This window comes from Rhinolophus hipposideros (genome assembly GCF_964194185.1).
Source record: "Rhinolophus hipposideros genome assembly, chromosome: 2".
Lineage (NCBI taxonomy): Eukaryota > Metazoa > Chordata > Mammalia > Chiroptera > Rhinolophidae > Rhinolophus > Rhinolophus hipposideros.
Genome location: NC_138048.1, coordinates 11,799,168 through 11,819,168, shown reverse-complemented (window position 1 = coordinate 11,819,168; position 20,001 = coordinate 11,799,168). Strand labels below are relative to the sequence as shown.

The 20,001-nt window shown below is 34.8% G+C and overlaps 1 protein-coding gene across 2 annotated transcripts in view; it reads right to left on the bottom strand.

Moving 5' to 3' along the window:
- NRIP1 (nuclear receptor interacting protein 1) overlaps positions 1-20,001 on the bottom strand; it is an 83,929-nt gene that overhangs the window by 47,778 nt on the left and 16,150 nt on the right. For both annotated transcript variants that reach the window (XM_081025142.1, XM_081025141.1), the window contains exon 2: positions 16,194-16,275. The gene's annotated coding sequence lies outside the window, so the exon portion shown is untranslated. The remainder of the gene's footprint in view (positions 1-16,193; positions 16,276-20,001) is intronic.

Genomic DNA, 20,001 nt, shown 5'->3' with positions numbered 1-20,001 from the left:
TTCATGAACTGGAAGACTCAATATTGTAAATATGGCAATTCTCCCCAAATTGATATATCAAAATCTCATTGTGCTTTTTTCTTTTTTTTTCTTTTTGTAGAAATTGGTCCTAAAATATACATAAAAGTATAAAGGCCTTAGAATATCCAAAACAGTTTTGAAAAAGATTAACATTACAGGACTTAAACCACCTAATTTTAAAATTTATTATAAAGCTGTAATAACCAACACAGCGTGATACTGGCATACAGATTGACATAAACAGGACAGACAACCCAAAATAAACTCACATTCATTTGATTTTTGACAAATGTGCCATGTCAATTCAATGGGGAAAGAACAGTGTTTTTAATAAATGGTTTTGAAATGGTTGGTTATTCACATAATTAATTCATTCATTCATTAAATAATACCTTTCTCTCACAACATATAAAAATAGTAACTCAAATGGATCATAGTTTGAAGAAAGAACCGAAACTCCAAAACTTCTAGAAGGCATAGGAATAAAATCTTGTGACCTTAGGTTAGGAAAAAATTTCTTAAATATGAAAAACAAAAGTGCAATCTCTTAAAAAAAAAAAAAGGACTTCAACTTCTTCAAAAGACATAATTTAGAGAAAAGAGAAGCCCCAGAATAGAAGAAAATATTTGCAAATCATAAACATGATAAAGAAATGATATGCAGCATATTAAGACCGTTGGACCTCCAGAATAAAAAGAACAATTTTAAATAATGGCCTAAATATTCAAAGACATTTCACCAACGATACATGAATGCTTACTAAGCACACAAAAATATGCTCATCACCACTATCTAGTACAGAAATACACATAAAACCGAAATGGTATTCTACTAGACACCCAGTAGGATAGCTGTAATTTTTTTTAAAGGCTAAAAATATTCAAAGGTTGGGGAGGAGAGGGAGAAACAGAAACACTCATCCACTGTTGATGAGAATGTAGCCACTTTGGAAAAAAGTATGGCAGTTTCTTAAAATGTTAAACATATACACTTAACCAAATGACTCAGCTATTTCATTCCTGGGTATCTAAACCAAGAGAAAGGAAAACAAATGATGACAACAGCATCAATCATAATAGCCCCAAATTGTAAACAACCCAAATATCCATCAATTGGTGGAAGGATAAGCATCAAACGGTAACAACAACAAAAAGAAATGAACTAATAATTCATGCAACAGAGATGAACCTCATAAACAATGCTTAGTGAAAGAAGCTAGATACAGGACAGTATTTGTATGATTCCATTTATATATGAAATGTCTAGAAAAGCCAAACTTACAGGGAAGGAAAGCAGATCATCTCCTGGGACAGGAGAAGGGAGCCGGAATTGACTGCAATGAGCATAAAGGAACTCTTTCTGGTGAAGAAAATGTTGTAACCCCGGACCCTGCTGAGGGTTGTACATCTGTATAAATTCACTACCATCATCATGCTGATCACTTAAAGTGGTAGAATTGTGTGGTGTGTAAATTAGACCTCCATAAAGCTATAAAAAAGTTAAAATGGTATGTTCAGTACAGAATCATAAATTGTTTTAAAAGGAATATGATGTAAAATAAGTTGTCATTTCTCTCATTATTTAAAATAATCATGACTTAAGATAAACCTAATGTATAACAATTACTCTTTGGAGAATGCAAAAAGTAGATTTAAGATCACTATTCACTTGATACACTGCTGGTGGAAATATAAAATGGTACAACTGCTCAGGAAAACAATTTGGCAGTTCCTTAAAATGTTAACCATAGAATTACCATATAACACCAAAATTCTTACTCCTAGGTATAAACAGAAGGGGAATCAAACCTTGTATCTACACAACAACCTGTATACACATACTCATAACAGCATTATTCATAACAGCCCAAACTGGAAACAACCTAAGTGATGAATAAACAAAATGTGATATATCCAACACAATGGAATATTATTCGACTATAAAAAGGAATGAAGTACTGATACATGCTACAACACAGATGAACCTTAATAATAATTAAGCGGAGAGAAGGAAGTCAAACACACATACACATACACACACACATACCATGCACTGTATGATTCCATTTATGTGAAATGTCCAGAATAGGCAAGTTCAGAGACGGAAAGTAGATTAGCAGTTACCTAGGGCAGGGATTGGAGGAGGAGGGGAATGAGGGGTGAGTAACAATGGGTATGAGGTTCCTTTTCAGGGTCATGTTCAAAAATTAGATGATGGTGTTCACTGCACACCTGTGTGACTATAAAGAACACTTTAAATGGGTGAATTTTATTGTATGTGAATTACATCTCAATAAAGTTGTAAAAACGATGACTTTTCACATAGCATTTATTAAAACATCAAAAGTAATTTCAGGGTAAAACCTTGGACTTCTAATCTTATTCATTTGCTTGTAAGCATGTCTCACGTTTGTTTGAACAGGCTTTTTAGTGTTTAATTCATTGTGGCTAAATATAAAGAAAGCACTATTTAAAAATCAACTGTGTTTTTACATACCAGTAACAATCAGAAAATAACACTTTAAAAATATCCAACAATAAAACACAGCCAAAGATTAAAAGTAACTTGCAAATATTGCCATACTATATGAAGAAAATATATTGGAAGACATTAAATACAACCTGAATAAGTGGGAAGACATACTTTGTTCATGATGCTCAGTATCATAAAGGGACAATTCTATCCAATTTGAACCAGTACATTTAATGTGACGTCAACTGAAATCCACAAGGTTTACAAGTTGATTCTAAACTTTATAATGGAGCAGCAAAAAAAGCCCATAACAGAAAAGCCATGCAACCAGAAAAAAGAATACAGCAGGAAATTTGTCCTACTATCCTGAGACTTATTATAAAGCTGTACCAATTAGTGAGCTCAGGGAAAAGAGACAAATTGACTGCTAGAGAAGAAACAGACCTTCAAACATATGAAAAATGATATTTGACAAAAGCTGATTGCAGGTCACTGAAGAAAGGAAGACTCATTCAATAGTGCTGAAACAACTGGTTATTCATCGGGGGGGGGGGGAAAGAAATTGGATCCTTATAGTATAACATATATAAAATAAGTTTTAGAGAGATTAAAGTTTGAAGTAGAGAAGGCAAGTCTTTAATATTTTCTAAATAAAATACACAAAAATATCTTTATGAACTCAGAATAAGGAAAATGTTCTTAAGACATAGAAAGGGCTAACTATAAAGCAAACAATTAATAAATTCAACTATATTATAATTATAATTACATTCATCAACAAATACAACAAAGAAAAACTGAAAAGATTAACTACAACACCACACAGCACATTGCCAAAAAAGATCTTGGTATACAGACTCTGTGTGTGTGTGTGTGTTTGCGCACGCGTGTGTGTGTTCGTTCTATAACATTTATATAAAAATGGGCAAAATGCAAAGAGGTTATCCCTAACAAGGGGTGTAAGAGCCCATGCAGAACAAGGCAGTGTCTGTGACGGCCTGGAAGGAACAGTGAGGTGGGGAGTCTGAGCCCAGTCTGTGGAAGGGTGGTTTGTTGAGCAGGACCTTGTATGGCAGTGGTCCCACCATTGGTGTCAATGACCGAGCAGGGGGAGGGAGTACCCTCAAAAAGATGCACCAAGCTATACCATGTAGGAATCCAAGTAGGATGAGGAGGGCTTCCACATGAAAGATCTTCAAAGCTCAGATAGAATTTGTTGGTGGGGAAGGGTGCAACAGATGTCGCAGAGTGATTACGTACAATGAAACTGATCAAGTAAGTAAATAAATTTAGGTTAATCGTAGGCAAGTCTCCCATGGTTAGGGAGAAAATGTGATTTAACTTCATAGTGTAAGAATAAAATTGGAGGTATTAGCATGATTGATGAATGACAGGTAAGAAGAACACAGAAGCCCGGGGTGATCACTTTGTAATATAAATGTCTAATCACTATGTTGTACACTTAAAACTACTAAAACATTGTATGTCAAATGGAAGTGAAATTAAAAAAACAAACAAACCAGAAGCCAACTTGAAAGAGATCTCACTGGCTAAATCAGGGCAAGATGAGCAACAAAACAATAAGGTAACAATAGTGATTGATTATAGCAAACAGAATAAAATACAGAATCATGAACTCATACTGATACAAATAATTAATGAAATGAAAGGGTGACCAGGTAGGGGATATTTACAGTTTCAATGTACCTCAGCACAACATAATGATCAAACAGGGAAAAGGAGTAATTTCACAGTAGAGAAACATGGCAGACACCATCTTAATCAAGTAATCCAAGTGAATATCACCAGTAATGGGTCAAAGTGAAAACTGTGTGCCACCTAATAGGCTACAAAGAGAAGACATAATGTAATGTCTGTGATATTCCTGCCAAATGAATATTCATAACTTGCATTGTATCATTAGGAAACAGCAGACAATCCTAACGAAAAAGACATTCTACAAAATAACTGGCTTATATAGTCTTAAAAAGTTCCAAGGTCTTGAAAGTCAAACAAAGGCTGAAGAACTGTTCCGTATTGAAGGCAAATGAAAAGATGTGATAAGAAAAAGGCAAGGTGTGATTCTACACTGGATTCTTTTGCTGTAAAGGACATTATTGGGACGACTTGTGAAAATTGAATGTGATCTGAAGATTAGATGGTAGCAATGCATCAATGTTAATTTCCTGATTTTGATGGTTTTATTGTGGTTTATGGGATAATGTCCTTGTTTGTAGGAAATATACACTCATTTATTCAGGGATGATGGGGCATCAAATCAAACTTTCAAGGGAAAGAATTGCCTCTATTGTACTTGCAACATTTCTGTGTTACTATTTAAAAATTTAAAAATATAAAAAATAAATTCATTTAATACACAGTTTTAGGTACATACTGGGTGAAAGACATAGACAAGCATTTTGTTTATGAAAGAAAAATACCAATTGTAAGTAATGACATGGAAAGATGTTCAACCTCATTAACAACCATAGGAAAGCAAATTAAGACCACAATAAAATGCCATTTTTGCAGCTACTACGTTGGGAAACTTTAAAAAGCCTGACATTTCCAAGTTTTGGCAATGATAATGGCTCAGTGGGAGTTTGGTATCTTACTAGTGGAATGTAAACTGGTACAATGACTGGAAAATAATTTGGCATCATCTCATCTAACTGAACAGTCTCTACACTTCTTAGGTATATATCCTTGAGTCTTGCACATGTGCACGGAACACAAACAGAAGAACACTGACAGTAGCAATGCTTGATATATCTACATGTAAAATAGCTGTGCGTACACACAGCTGTCTGTATCGACGTACAGATACATATATATATATATAGTAGCAGTCCTCTTGGCATGGACAGCTATCAAATGATATACTTGAGCATTAATTATAGGCTGCACAATAGTGAGGAAGTCGGGGTGGGGGAAGATAACGAAGTTGTTAAGTACAAAAGTCCTTTAGAAGGATCACTGCATCATGTCACGGATTTAGTTTAGACATAAACTAAATCCATAACACCAATCCTTGTGGAGTATTTTTTTTTATGTATATTTTTAACAAGGTTTGGGCTTCAAAAATGAGGCACTAACTAAATGCTCAATGTATAAATGTTTCTTTGAATACTCTATTTTAAAATTATTTCCAGTGTTTCTCTGTATTTGTTCAATGGAACATAAAATATCCCTCCCCATATACCACTTTATTTCTCCATTTCCTATTTTTTCTTTATTGTTGTTTCTTGGATTTATATTCTTTGAAAAGCCATTTCCTATTATTAATGGCAAATCTCATTTTTAAAAATATATGTTGATCCGTCCTCAAGAAATATATATATATATATTCAAGAATATATATATATATATTGAATATATATATATTCAAGAAATATATATTGTTTATTGGACATCTCAGATTGAACACGTCAGTAACTGACATGTTCAATTCTGTCCCTGTTCTTCCTAATCTCAGACAGTGTCAACTGCCTTCTTCTCATTGTTTCGACCAGAAACCTAGATGCTGTCCTAGCAGCCCTCCTCCGCTCACAGCCCACATCCAATGCATCAGCAAAGGCTGTGGGCTTCCCCTTGGACCCTCATCTCTCCTAGATTATTACAATAGTCTTGCTTCCGTTTTTAATGCCCTTTGGTCTAGTTAACACGATGGCGAACGTGATGCTTTGATAATGTTATTCTGGGTCACGCCCTGCTCAGAGCTGTCTCGTAGCCCCCTCTGACCTCTCGGCCCGCATCCTCCCTCATCCACCTCACTCCACCCACAGGGCCCTGACTACAACTGTTCTCCCCAGATACACGTATCACTGACTCCTGCACCAACTCAGCCTTTCCTCAAGTCATCTTCCTAGTAAGACCTTCCCTGGACATAACCGAAAACTGCATGCAGCCCCACCTCCCTTCTCTGCTTCCAATTTTATTTAGCACTTATCATAGTAAGATACCTAAGATACCAAAATAAGATAAAACTGAATTGCTTTATCTTGTTTGTGGATCTCACTAACAAAATGTAAGCTCCAAGGGGGCAGCATTTCTTTCCTTTTTGTTCACCGCTCTATCCTCAGTAAGAGCAGTGGTCCAGAAAACACTCAAAAAACACATATTGAATGAATCATGGCATCACTGCCTCTATTTTGGGATCTCGTAAGAAAGGTGGCAGAAATGAACAAAACTGTGACCTCCCTTAGCTGGGACCCTGGTAGCCCTCTCAAAGACACACCTGCCTCTTCCTTACTTGCTGGCAGTAAATGGTCACCCTCTTCCCCTTAGGAGGTGAATCCTGATTAGGTCAAGACACGACTGCTAGTAATTTTTACTCTGCCAATCAAGGCTTAGGCACAGGCATATGATGCAATTATGGCATACGGAGTTTACTAGGAAATGTTTACCACACTTTAAAAAAATTTTGCCTGGAAAAATGGACATGTTGCAACCATAAAGAATGACATTGCCAAAACACTCAAGATAGTAGAGCAGGAAAATGGAAAATACCCATGTGGGTTCTTGATAACATCACTATGACAATTAATTACCGCACTCCCAGCATCCTGTTGGGTAAGATGATATACCGCTCATTTTTAAGGTGTGTTAGCAAGGTCTTCTATAATTCATATTTTAATTAAAACAGAAAAAATTTCAAATATGTTCACAGTGTTCTAGAATGTGTTAAGTCAAACTGAAATGAAAACGGATGTCAGGTGTCTTTCCCCTGCTTTCCACCTACTGCACGCCTAGAAAACACGCCATATGACAATAAAACAAGATCTCTCAATGTGAGTTATATGTTCTCATAGGAATAATTTTAGAAATGCTGTGTTTGTTCTTATTAAGAATTGAAAGCAAACATATGACCAAAGCAAAGGACGTTCAAATACAGAGCTTTAAAATAACTTAAATAATAAAATGATGTGCTAAACCACTATATGCCTAACCAGGTTCTGCAGAAGAAAGGAAGGAAGAATGGGAAGGAGGGAGAGACACAATCAGGTGGTAAGGAGGGATGAGGAAGGTTCCAAGGCCAACCAAAATCAGGACATGATGAATTCAAGAGAAATAATTATGCCTCTTTTGTCTGTGTCCACACACCAGAAGGCTGTTGGGGAATACCGTCATTGGCCTGAGATGTTCCCCTTGCTCCCTGAGGTAACCCTAGATGGGAAGGGAAGGGGACTTCTGGGTCACTGACGGTTTGAGTCAAAAGGCTAATAATCATCAAGTTTTGATTTTTAACTCAAAGCCAAAGCATTAGTTAGTAACAAAGCCGAAACTAATAACTATCCAAAAGTATACCTATCCAAGTTCTCAGTATAACAAGCTACCAAACCACACTGCCTCCTCATAAATCTTGTAAACTTTGAAAATTCCTATAAGTGTAAAATTCTTATGCCATTAAATAATTTACTCTAGACATATGGGCCCAAAATAGAGAATAAAAAACAATTAACTTTATATAGGATAAACTTAACTCTATACTTAATATAATGCCTTTAATATATAACGTTTGTTACCAACGTTTGTCATTTTGAAAAGTTACTGGATAAACTATGGCTCTGAAAAAAAGTACTTAAAGCCACTAAGAAAAGTAGAGATTTCCTTTAAAATTTCCGCACCATATTCTACCATAGTGAACAAAAGCAATAACATTCATTCTGTTAGTAAAACTTCAAAAAGTAGTCATGAATAAACTTAACTGAGGATTTTAGTCCTGAGAGTGTGTCTATCTGATCATGGTAATGCTGCCTGACTGTCTTCTGACCTCAGGTATGACCTTTACCTCTTCCTGCTCTGCCCTGCTTTTTCTTTGGGTCACTCTACACACAGAAAAGGAAGCAAGAGGGAAAGCAGATGCATGAACAAAGAGATTGGATTGAAAGTATAGAGCCACGGAATGAGCTAAATAAATAAGTAAAGCTGTCTTAGTCCACGCAAGCAGTTATAACACAATACTGCGGACGGGGTGGCTTACAAACAACAGAAATGTATTTCTCACAGTTCTGGAGGCTGGGAAGTCCCAGATCAAGTGCAGGCAGATACTGTCTGGTGAGTATCGGGCTATCCCTCACATGGGAGAAGGGGAAGGGGCTCTCTCTCAGGCCTTTTAAATGGGGGCGCTAATCCCATTCCTGAAGGGGAAGCCCACCTGCTCATACTACTGTTGCCTCGGGAGTTAGAATTTCAACATGAAAATTTTGAGGGGATACCACCATTCAGACCACAACAGATTAAATGTAAAAATCTGTTTTTACAAAATATAAATTAAGTACTGTTTTGATAACGGATTCCGAATATTTTAGTGTTTTGTCTTAATGTAAGCAAACTAAGCATTATACAAATGAAAAAGTATTTAATCTCCAAATTCCAAATTAATCATTACATTGACAAAAACCTGAATATTTCCTTCACGTACTGAAGGCCATAAAAAGAATAAAACTTACTGTGCAGTACGTACCAAGAACTGCGTTAAGCGCTTTCTATGATTTCATTCCTTTAATCTCAAAGCAACCCTCTAAAGTTATCCCGACTTTACAGGTGAGGACCCTGAGCCTCAGAAGGTAAAATGATTAGTCCAAAGCGAACAGTTACTAAGGAAGTGACAGAGGTAGGTTCACAATTGTTCAAAACCAGTGTCTCACTCCTTGTCCAATTCCATCAAGTTACCTGTAAACACTGCCTTGACTTCTAATGTGGTTTCCTAAAGATTTTTAATAAACTTCAAATATATTTTTATACTTCAATCACGCTCAACATGGAATGCAAGTTTTTAAAACTATTTGGCGGGTTCGATTCCAGCTATTATAATTAACTTTTATTAACTGGATGGCAAGCAAATGCCAGTTATTGACAATAGTGCTAAGTCATGTATTATCTCACTTAATCATTATCTATAAAATAGATATTATACAACTTTACAGATGAAGAAACTAAAGCTCAGAGTGGTAGAGTTGTGTGACCCAAGTCATACAACAGGTAAAGGGGTGGACCCCAGGATTCAAATTCGGGTCAGTGTGCTTCTATAACGCCTTTCACAAACCACTATCTAATAAAGTCTCCACAGGGTCAGATCAATTGACTTGGGCAACTGTCTCCTGAGCATTTTACACAAAACTAACAGTCTGTTTTCAAATCACTGGTTAAATTTTCTGCACCTAGAGCTATGCTGAAGACAGGAATATAATTACTAGTCCTTGAGGCCTCCACTAACTTCTTTAAATAAAAATGCATCTCTAGGATAGTCTAGCTTTGGGTAATTTCTATTAACAAATTCACCAACTACATTGCTTTTGTTACTACCAGCATAAGGATCCTGAATTCTCCTTACTGGAATAAAGCCTGTTAAACCTTTCTGGAGGAAAATCTCTAAGACATTGGTATCAAAAAGCTGAGGAAATGTTGATACATTAAAAATGAATCTTGACCCAGTAAGAACTGGCACAGGCCTTTTATTTTCTTGCAATCAGCAAAACTACTAACCTATAAAAATTCAAACAGTAGTTAAGGGCATGCATTTTGAAGTAATTGTGTATGTGGTGAGTCACTTCAAAACGTTACTTTAGACTGAATACATTTTTAACCTGGACATGTAGGCAGAACTTACTTTTAACAACTTGTAACCACTATACAATGAACGAAACAGCAAGTCCATCTGGGGTTTTATTGTTTTCTCTGAAAACTGTTTCCCCTAGGGGAAAAAAAATATTATTATTATTACGGGTCCCTATGCACCTTACTTTATAGTTCAAACGCATGCATAAGCTGCTATTTCTAACAGCGTATTACTCTAGATCTTCAGAAAAATCAAACGAAGGCCAGTTTAATCACCCAACAAAAACAAGCAAGTGTGTAAGGAGAGAGGAGAGGTGGAGGAAGCGGAGAGAACTAGGTCAGTAGGTGGCAGATGTTAACTGATTCTAACTTGACTAGGGTTTGTGAAAATTCTTAAAGTGGAGTAGAATGCAGAAAAAGAAAACTGCAAAATGTGTGGAAGAAACGGTCTTAGTTTACATGGGTGTGCTACTGAGTAAAACAGTGGCCATCCAAAAATCTATTTTATTTCTTTTGAAAAATACCGAATTAACATTATTGTCAATAACACATTATCTTTCTAGAACATTACAATGATGACAACCAACTTTATTTCCTCATTTACTTTACATAATATTCCTGTGATGTACGCTGTATCCTCATTTTACAAATCAGGAAACTGAGGCTCCGGTTAAATAATTTGCTAATAGTCTGTGTGGCAAACTACAGCTCAAATATAAACCTCATAATTCTAAGACCAGCATTTTATACACCACTGTATTAAACTGTGGTCATGACGGGCGCTACTCTTAGTATCTACACAAGAGGTAAAAGAGAAATATATCCAATCGGTTTTATACACACACACACACACACACACACACACACACACATATATGTATGTATGTATGTGTGTATATATATGTATGTATGTGTGTGTGTATATATGTGTGTGTGTGTGTGTGTGTGTGTATAAAATAAACAAAACAACCGCTTCTGCCTTCTCTTAGGAGAAAACAGTAATACTACCCCCCATCAATGTTTTCTTTTAAAATACCAGCAAGCCTAAATGCTAGATCTTCAATGTTTTAAATAGTTCACATATATTCATTTTAAATAATTATGGTGTAAAAAAAAAAAGTCAGCCTGATAATTTCCATTTTACATTAAAGTAGCAAAATGAAGAGATTATTCTACTGTAAATGGCCTAAAAGCTAATGAAATAGCATTCTGTGGTCACCAGACTAAATTCTATGTGACTTTAGAACAAATACTATAATGATGTTTTTCACCCTTAAAAGAAACTCATGGGCGTACTTAAATAAAATGAAAATATTATTCATTTCTTATTTCCTGAAATTACTATGAAAATGGCACACTGGCATGAACTCAGTATTAATGCCAACTCCATACACATATTTTAATAAGTTTGTCAAAGTAACTTTAGCAACATTCACTTTCAGGTTATGTCCACTTCCGTTAGGATGAACACTTGGACTTTCTTTCAGAATTTTAGACTGTAATGTAAAATAAAAGCAAAGGATGGATTTTTAAACTACCATTACAAAAAGACTAAATCTTTTCTAAACTTTATGACCTAGGTAATAAAATAGGGGCTTTGGATACCGACTGCCTAAATAGATCTGGGTGGCCTATATAAGGGTAACCTCCCACACATATTTAGTTGTCTAAAGAATATTATCCAAATTGCACATCACATTTTGTTGTGAGTAGGAAAGACTTCGAAACCGCCATCATTGCTTCCTCCTTACAAATTCAGTCTCCGTTACCACCTTGTGTCACCAATATCTGAGCTCTGAAACAGACCTGACGCCTGGACTTCATACTGTGTGAGGACAGCAGGCAGGGCTTCAGATGCTGGTTCTGTGAAACCCGTTTCCTCTCTCAGCCTCAACCTATCTCTTTCTTTGAACTCATTTATAGCTACCACCCAGATACACACAATACCCAGATTTTGTTTTTGAGGGGGGAAACAAATTTGAATGTCAGAAACTTATTCCATTCTTAGATACTGGTCTTAGTACTAAAACTATATTCCAATCAAATAAAATATTTTCTTCATCCCATAATTCAGTCCCATTTAGAACTTCCACTAACTAGCCAGGTAAGCTATTTCAGTTTTAAATACTCCTAGGAAATAGAATTGATGGGGATGGGGTCAACTTTAAGAAATTTATGGAAATTATGCCATTTAAAAAATATGTTTTACACTAATGTAATTCAATATAAATAATTAAGGATCAATTTTGGAAAATGAACAGAGCTTCTAAATTCACTGTTTTAAAATGTTGCATTCAAGATAGGTAATTATTACTTTCACCAAAGGCATCTGTATTTTCTTTCGTTTCAGATGAATAATAAAGAAACTTATAGTAAAATTCAGCTAACATATTAAATCAATCTTGCCATTATTCAGGTAAGAAATATTAAAACATTCTGTATGTTTTACATTAAGTTAAGCCAAATAAATTTACATATTCAACAAATACAGTTTGGGTATTACAACAAATACTTGTATCATACTTTGGAACCTGCAAATTTCTAACACACAGGCTATCATTTCATTTTCACACAAAACACATGCAAAAACTGCTGCACTGTAAGTTTAAATAACTTGGTTGTATAATACAGGATGAATTTTTATCCTTTTTGTTTTATTGTTTTTAAAGCTCCAGGATACACTCTGGAGTTGTTTCATCAACATCTTATCACCCTGTATACATGAGGCATCAAGCTGGTGCTTTGTAAACCCCAAATTTATAAAAGGCATCGTCCTTTCCCTTTAGAGTTTACAATCTTGATGAAAGATGAATAAAATAAATGCAGTGTGAATGGTACTTATCAACTACTAATACTAAGGGAAAGCAGAAGGCAGCACACGTTCCTTTCTTTGGGGTGATTATACAAATCACAGGATGGTTAGTATGCTGGTAGAAGAAAACTAGTGGAGCTCACTAGACATCTCAGCTCACAAGACAGCTGAGATAAAGATGGCCCAAACAGAATGGCAGTGCACGCAATGTGCAATTAACATGTATAAGGATGAGGCACATGGAATACGATGCTGGGAAAAGCAGGAGCCAGACAGAAACGGGACCGAACCTTTATCTTGTGGGCAATGGTCTTTGTTTAGAGTAATGACAATTCCTTCAGAAGGTTTTATTGTGCCATATAGGGTGCAGAATGTGTCAGCTAATTAAAACTAAAGGCAAAAGATCAGCTAGAAAGCTACCACAGTAACTAACAATCATAAAGAGTTACATCACATGGTTTATCACTTTCAAATTAAAAAAAGGAAAAAAAGAAACAGTAAAATTCTATTCAGCATATAACCCAGAGTAAGATGGAAGATGTGAATCTGTTAATACAGATTAGGTTTTATAGTTTAAAGATGTGTTTTTTTCCATGTAACATGCCCCCTAAACACGAATTGCTTTATCCGGTATTCAACCAAAGAAAAAGTTATTTAATCCAACACAGAAGGAAAACAAGCTGACTGAGACCTACTAAAATATGTGATGTTAGCATCTGACATGGTTTATTTCCATTGGATTTTTAATTTTAACTTGATAATGAATTTGACTAAAGAATAAGATGTAACTCTATGGCTGTGCTGTCAGTACGGTAACCACTAGACGCATCCAGTATAGAGTATTAAAAGTGGTTAGTTTGAATTGAAATGTACTTGTAAGTGAAAATATTGAATTAAAAAAATTTAGTATGAAAAATGAATGTAAAATATCACATAATTTCTTATTAATTATGCAATGAAATGATATTTTGCAGATAATCGGTTAAATAAAATATTTGATTAATTTTACCAGTTTCTTTTTCCTTTTTTAATGGGCCTACTAGAAAATTTGAAGTATTTGCAGCTCCCTTTATACTTCTACTGAACAGCACTGCTCTATAGTAAAGACTGAGAAAAAGATTAATATAAAATTTCTCAACTACTCATGTTCTAGAATGAATAATTTCTCCTTAAATTACCAGCTTAACACAAACACAGAGAAAGGTAGGAAGAAACATTTATCAGAAATGCTGAAGTATGTTGTTGTTTGTTTAACTCAAGAATATCTATTAATTTAGATATTCAAAAAGGTAAGCAAAAATTCAACAATAAAAACATTATACTAAATGTCTAATTTGTTTCAAAATCCATTTACAGTATTTCCAGTTGTAAATATGTGTAGGAGGCTCTGTGTCCTATTTTCCTTCACTAGGGTTAGGATTGATCTAAGTTTCGTAAATCAAGTATGTCCTAATGAAATCAAAAACAGGCAACTTATAGTTAATAAATACGAAAAATTCAGTACTCCTAAAAAACTTTAGAGTTTACATAAAGTTTGAGAAAAATAAGTCCACATGATCTATCATAGTAAAAGATACATTGACTGACGTTTCCTGAATATCCTTAAAAGTATTCCAAGTCTCTATTACACTAACCTCAGACATAAACATAATCCACAATTCATCAGTTCCATTCCTGTGCATAGATACCTATCAGAAATGAATAAATATTTCTACTAAAAGATACAAATAAGTTCAGAGCAGCCTCATCTATAGTTCCAAATCTGAAAGATATTCAACGTCCATTCACAGTAGAAGGGATACATGTTAGTATAATCATATGATGGAATTAAGATGATTTTGGGGTTGGGAGGGACTGACACAAATAGTGTACACATGGATGGCTCTCACAGACGTAATGTTGATCAAAAAATTCAGACACAAAAGAGTTCACATGATTACAATTGTATAAAATATCAAAAACAGGCAAAACTCATCAACGTAAAACTGTCAAAGACTGGTTTCAGTTGGATGGAAGCAGTACTGACCAGGAAGTACAGCCTTTTGGGGTAAGGTGTTAATTATACAGGGTATGCTTATGTACAAAATCGTTGAACTAGCAAGAGTGTCCATTTGACTACATGAAGTTATACTTTAAAAAAAAGTACATACAGGGTATGCTTATGTACAAAATCATTGAACTAGCAAGTAAGAGGGTCCATTTGACTATATGAAGTTATACTTTAAAAAAAAGTATGTTATATACTTAAAAAAATATGTTATACTTTAAAAAATAAAAGGTCCTAACATATCATGTTATTTTCAAAAGAATTGCTTAAAACCAATTCCTACGTTACATGAGCCTTTGTCTACTTAAACTTGCATCTAAACCTAATTTCTTTGCAGTTTCCTTTCAATAAAAAATAGTAACCAGTTCAATGTTATTCGAACCTACTCTTAATTTTGAGATTATGTTAAGTTTCCTAATTGGATAATTACTAATGACTTTGAAAATATAACTAATAGATATAAACTAATAGATATAAACGATTTGAATGTTTATATCTTCAAATATTTAATTATAATAGTTAATCCTTATCTTCACTTTAAAAAGATAACTTTAAATTCAAGTTTAAGTTGAATTCACAAGTTTCTGATCATATCATTTCTTTCACTGATAAAGTACACATAGTAAAAATTAAATATAATATCTGGGGATCCATTTACAAGTTCTTTTACAATGTGCTTATTTAAATTTCTTATTTGCTTTTACTCCCTCTCCCCCTGTAACTGAAAGGAGGAGGGAGAAAATGCTCCTTAGTCAACAGTGAATAATCGTGAACGTAGAGAGCTTCTACTTTGCAAGTTCAATATAATATGCTATGGAAACATAAAAGACTATATTCATCCAATTCTAGAAAGTCATACTGCTTAGCAAGTGATTAAAAATTGTAAAACTGACTTTTGAGTTATTTCATGTGAATATAAATCATGAATATCTAGTTAATAAATACATATTGAAAGAAGTTGATCTATTCACTACAAATTTAACAAAAAGTCAAAGGTACATTTTACCTTTGTAAAATGTAAATACTTCTGATGGTTATAATAGGCAAAACTGGTTCCATCGAAACCAAATTTCTTTTACTCACACCAAATTCAGTATTTACCAACACTGAAATGTACCCCTCTCCTTTGTTACAAATGTCAAATAACTAGTTTATCAATGTCTGAAACTTAAAAGAAAAATAAATAACAAAATATGGCATAATGTTCTTTCTCTCCTATAACTACAAAGGCTTAACTACATTTTCTTTAAAAAATGGAGCAATGAGACAAAATACAATACCTTCTGGATGTATTTCTCCCAAATGTTAAAATAATGGGTCCTGAGAACAGAGCTCTTAAATAGCTCACAATCCAAACACTCCCTGAAAATGAAGAGAAATAAGTGTTACTTCAAGTGCATCTTAACCTAAAAAATTTCAATAGCATGTTTTACAACAAAATCTTAACAGTAGTTAAAACAAACTAAACTAAATAAAATAAACTATCTCAAAAAGTATCTCAAAAAAACACCAAAAAAGATATGCTGCAAAATAAAAAATAATCATACATGCTTTCCTTGGGCACGGCTGTTGACCACATCTGATGAAAAATATAAAATTATTTACCAAAATACACTACCTGTCTGTCATTATACTATGTAAACAGTATCATTTACTCTCAGGGATGTGAGAGGAATGTCAAAGATGGAGAGGAATTTTTATCCAGAATTCTGGGAGAAAAAATATTACAATTATTTGGTAGTCAACAGAGAGTTTGAAACATCTCTTTTTTTTTTTCTAAACCACTAGCAACAACAACAAAAAAAGTGTTCCAGTCAGAATGAGAACCAGCCTAAATAAGGAATAACAACTTGTGGGGAAAGTTTATACTTTCAGGAACAAAAGAGTGGACAACAAAGTTTGGGGTCAGAAGAGACACAGCCTACACCTGAGCACTGCGGTGGCTGAGGGATCTTCTCGCGATGGAGCGAAGCCGTGATACGGAACGCATGATACAAACACCCTGAGTCCCCTACAGCAGCATTCCGAGTGTATCAGCGACTGCACGTGTCTGGTGTACATTTCTTGAATCCTCAATTCCTATTGTATAGCCTATAATCTGTTCTCATGGATGATAGCTTAACCCCAAAACGAATTCATAAACCTGAACTTTAATTTCCCCAAATAAAGTAACTACTTTTCATTATTACTTCATTCGACCAGCGCCCTTCAGTCTCCGTAAAACCGTACACAGGTGGCAAGTGTCTTTGAGTGCTGCTCCTGGACATCCTAGCAAAGCAGGCCCTTCGGCCAGCGAACCTCCAGGCCCTTGTCTCTGCATGTTGCTTCGTGTTAGTCACTCTGTGACTGTAAACCCGTCATTCATCTTTGAATCCCCAATACCTCGCATGGTGCAAGGTATAGAGATGATGCTCACTAAATGTCTGCTCAATGAATCAATGCATCTTAGAGACTTTATCAATTAATATATCACGCTGAAATAAAAATACCATAAAAGAAAGTTATGTGGTCCAACTATACTGCAGAATACTTGCCTTTCTTTTAATTTAATTACTTCATTCTCATTTTCTCTCTCCCCCTGCCACACACGCAGTTCTTCATCAGCAAGACTCTGCCAGTAGACACATCAGTGCTCCCGCAACCCCAACAGATAATCAGCCACGCTAAGTGGCAGGGCTCCTTTCAGGAAAGCCTTGGGATTCTAGTCCTGCTGTCCGAGGTCCTGCACCAACTGGTATGACAACTGGACATTAACACAAATCCCCTACACATACACATCAGCAGCTCCTAAGCTACCCTCCAGCAGAAGCAGGGAATGTCTCCTATATTGTGTAAGTCAAAGATACCTAGAATCATAGCTAAGGGCAGAATGTTCCCAAAATTTTAGAAGTAGACAGAAGGCATCACCTTAAAATAAAATTATAATGTTTACACAGAAAAATACAAACAAAAACCCTGAAGAGCCCTCCTAACAATTAAAAAAAAAAGGCATTATCACTTCCTATTAAGACACTAATTTTTTAGCAGCGAATAAAAAACATTACCAAATCATTTTATGTAATAAAATTTAACCTTATCTGACCTTCTCATAAAGCAAACAAACCTCTCTATCCAATAAGGTTCCATCTGAACGATGTTAAGATGATAAGCAATACCTTAATTGCATTCATTTACATGACTTTGAAATTATTGAGGGCTGAAGTTACTGACTGCAAGGTCACAGAATACAAAAAAGTAAAAAGTATGCAATTTACCGGGGAGGAATGATCTACTTAAGACAGTATGGCAGCACCTTCTCCTTCCCTCATTAGGAGTTATCAAATGCTTAATGCAATCATCAGGTGCAGAAATCTCTATTTGAAATGTATCACGTATATATGCATTGATTTGATAAATATGAATACATATAAAATATACGAAGAATATGTACTTGAGTAAGCTTATCACATAGTAATGGCTTCCTTATTAAAATCAACCTGCCTGAGTAGGGCAAAGGACAATTCTGTGCCCTAACAGCATTTAAAATCAAAACATGAAATAGGGCTATTATATTTTCCAGTGCCTCATAAAAATTTCTAACAACTAAAATTCAGGTTACAAAGCCATAAAAAAATTTAGGGCAAGAACTGCAAACACAGGATCCTAAGTATAGATGACCCTCGACTTCCAACGGTTCAACTTATGACTTTATCATGGTGCAAAAGCATTCAATACGCATTCAGTAGAAACCGTACTTTGAATTTTGATTTTTCCAGAATATATGCTATATTCTCTCGTGACGCTGGGCAGTGGCTGCGGATTGCAGCTCCCACCCAGTCAGCCACGTGATCACAAGAATAAACAACCAATAAGCTTCAGTATCCCGTGTTCCCAGAGTTTTTAGCATATTGTGCTTTGTGTTTTCACATCCCATCATGCCTACAAAATACATATCTGTGTCTCCTTCTTCTGGTGAGAAGAAGGCGATGAGAGTACTTTTGAGATGAAACTCCAGGTAATTGCCCTAACGTAAGTGTTCTGAGCACATTTAAGGTAGGCTGGGATAAGCCATGATGTTCAGTAGGTTAGGTTTACTCAATGCACTTTCACTTACGACATTTTCAACTTACAACGGGTTTACCAGGATGTAACCCCATCATAAATTGAGGGATCGGTATGTTAACAGTTTCTGCTTTCATTTTTTTTTTTCCCTAAACAAGCATATGTTCAACTAATTTCCTTAGAGGAGAAGACTTTACATGTCTCAAAGCCAATACTACCACATTAGTAAAAGTAAGGAGACACAGCAGACTGACAAAAAATTGACTACCATAGATTACAAGGGACAAAGCACATTCTTCAAAAACCTCAGGATATATCAAAACACAGAAACAAGTTAACTCTACAACATATTTCCCTTTAGTTTAGTAAAATTCTATCACAAACTAGGTATTATTGGAAGTTGAGTTTACTGGAGAAATGAGAAGATAAAGGATGGAATCTAGGGTACATTAAAAATGTTTACAAAATTAATACAAATGTAGAACATCAAATATTTGTTTTATGTTTACTGTAACATCAACAAGAAATTCATTTAAGAAGTATCTGTCCATTAAATTAGATAAATCTGCCACATTTAATTTACTACCCAAGTACTTTTAATACTACTCAAGCCAATCGTTTGCTATTTAAAAATGATTTAATGAAAGAGAAGCAGTGATATTATAAAATTTATGCTTCTTCACCTTTTCTCCCTTCACAGAAGGGCAAGGCTTTTTTTCATGTAAACTTGTATTAGATCCAAATTATTTCAATTGATGCTACTTCACAAAGAACAGAAAGATGAATACATATTTAAGTACTAATTCCTAAATAAACTCCAATACCATGATGTCACTTTGTCCTTTCTAAATGAGAAATAAAATATCACAATTTCTCTCTACGAGTTAAGCCAATTCACTTTGGAATAGCTAATAGTACAATAAATGCATACACAGAGTTTTAAAAGTATTAGTTACTACTATGATCCATATGTAACATTCAGTGACTGTATCTTCTTTATATGTTTTAATTTCCTTTCTATAAGAAGCAATTCAGGGCCTAACACAA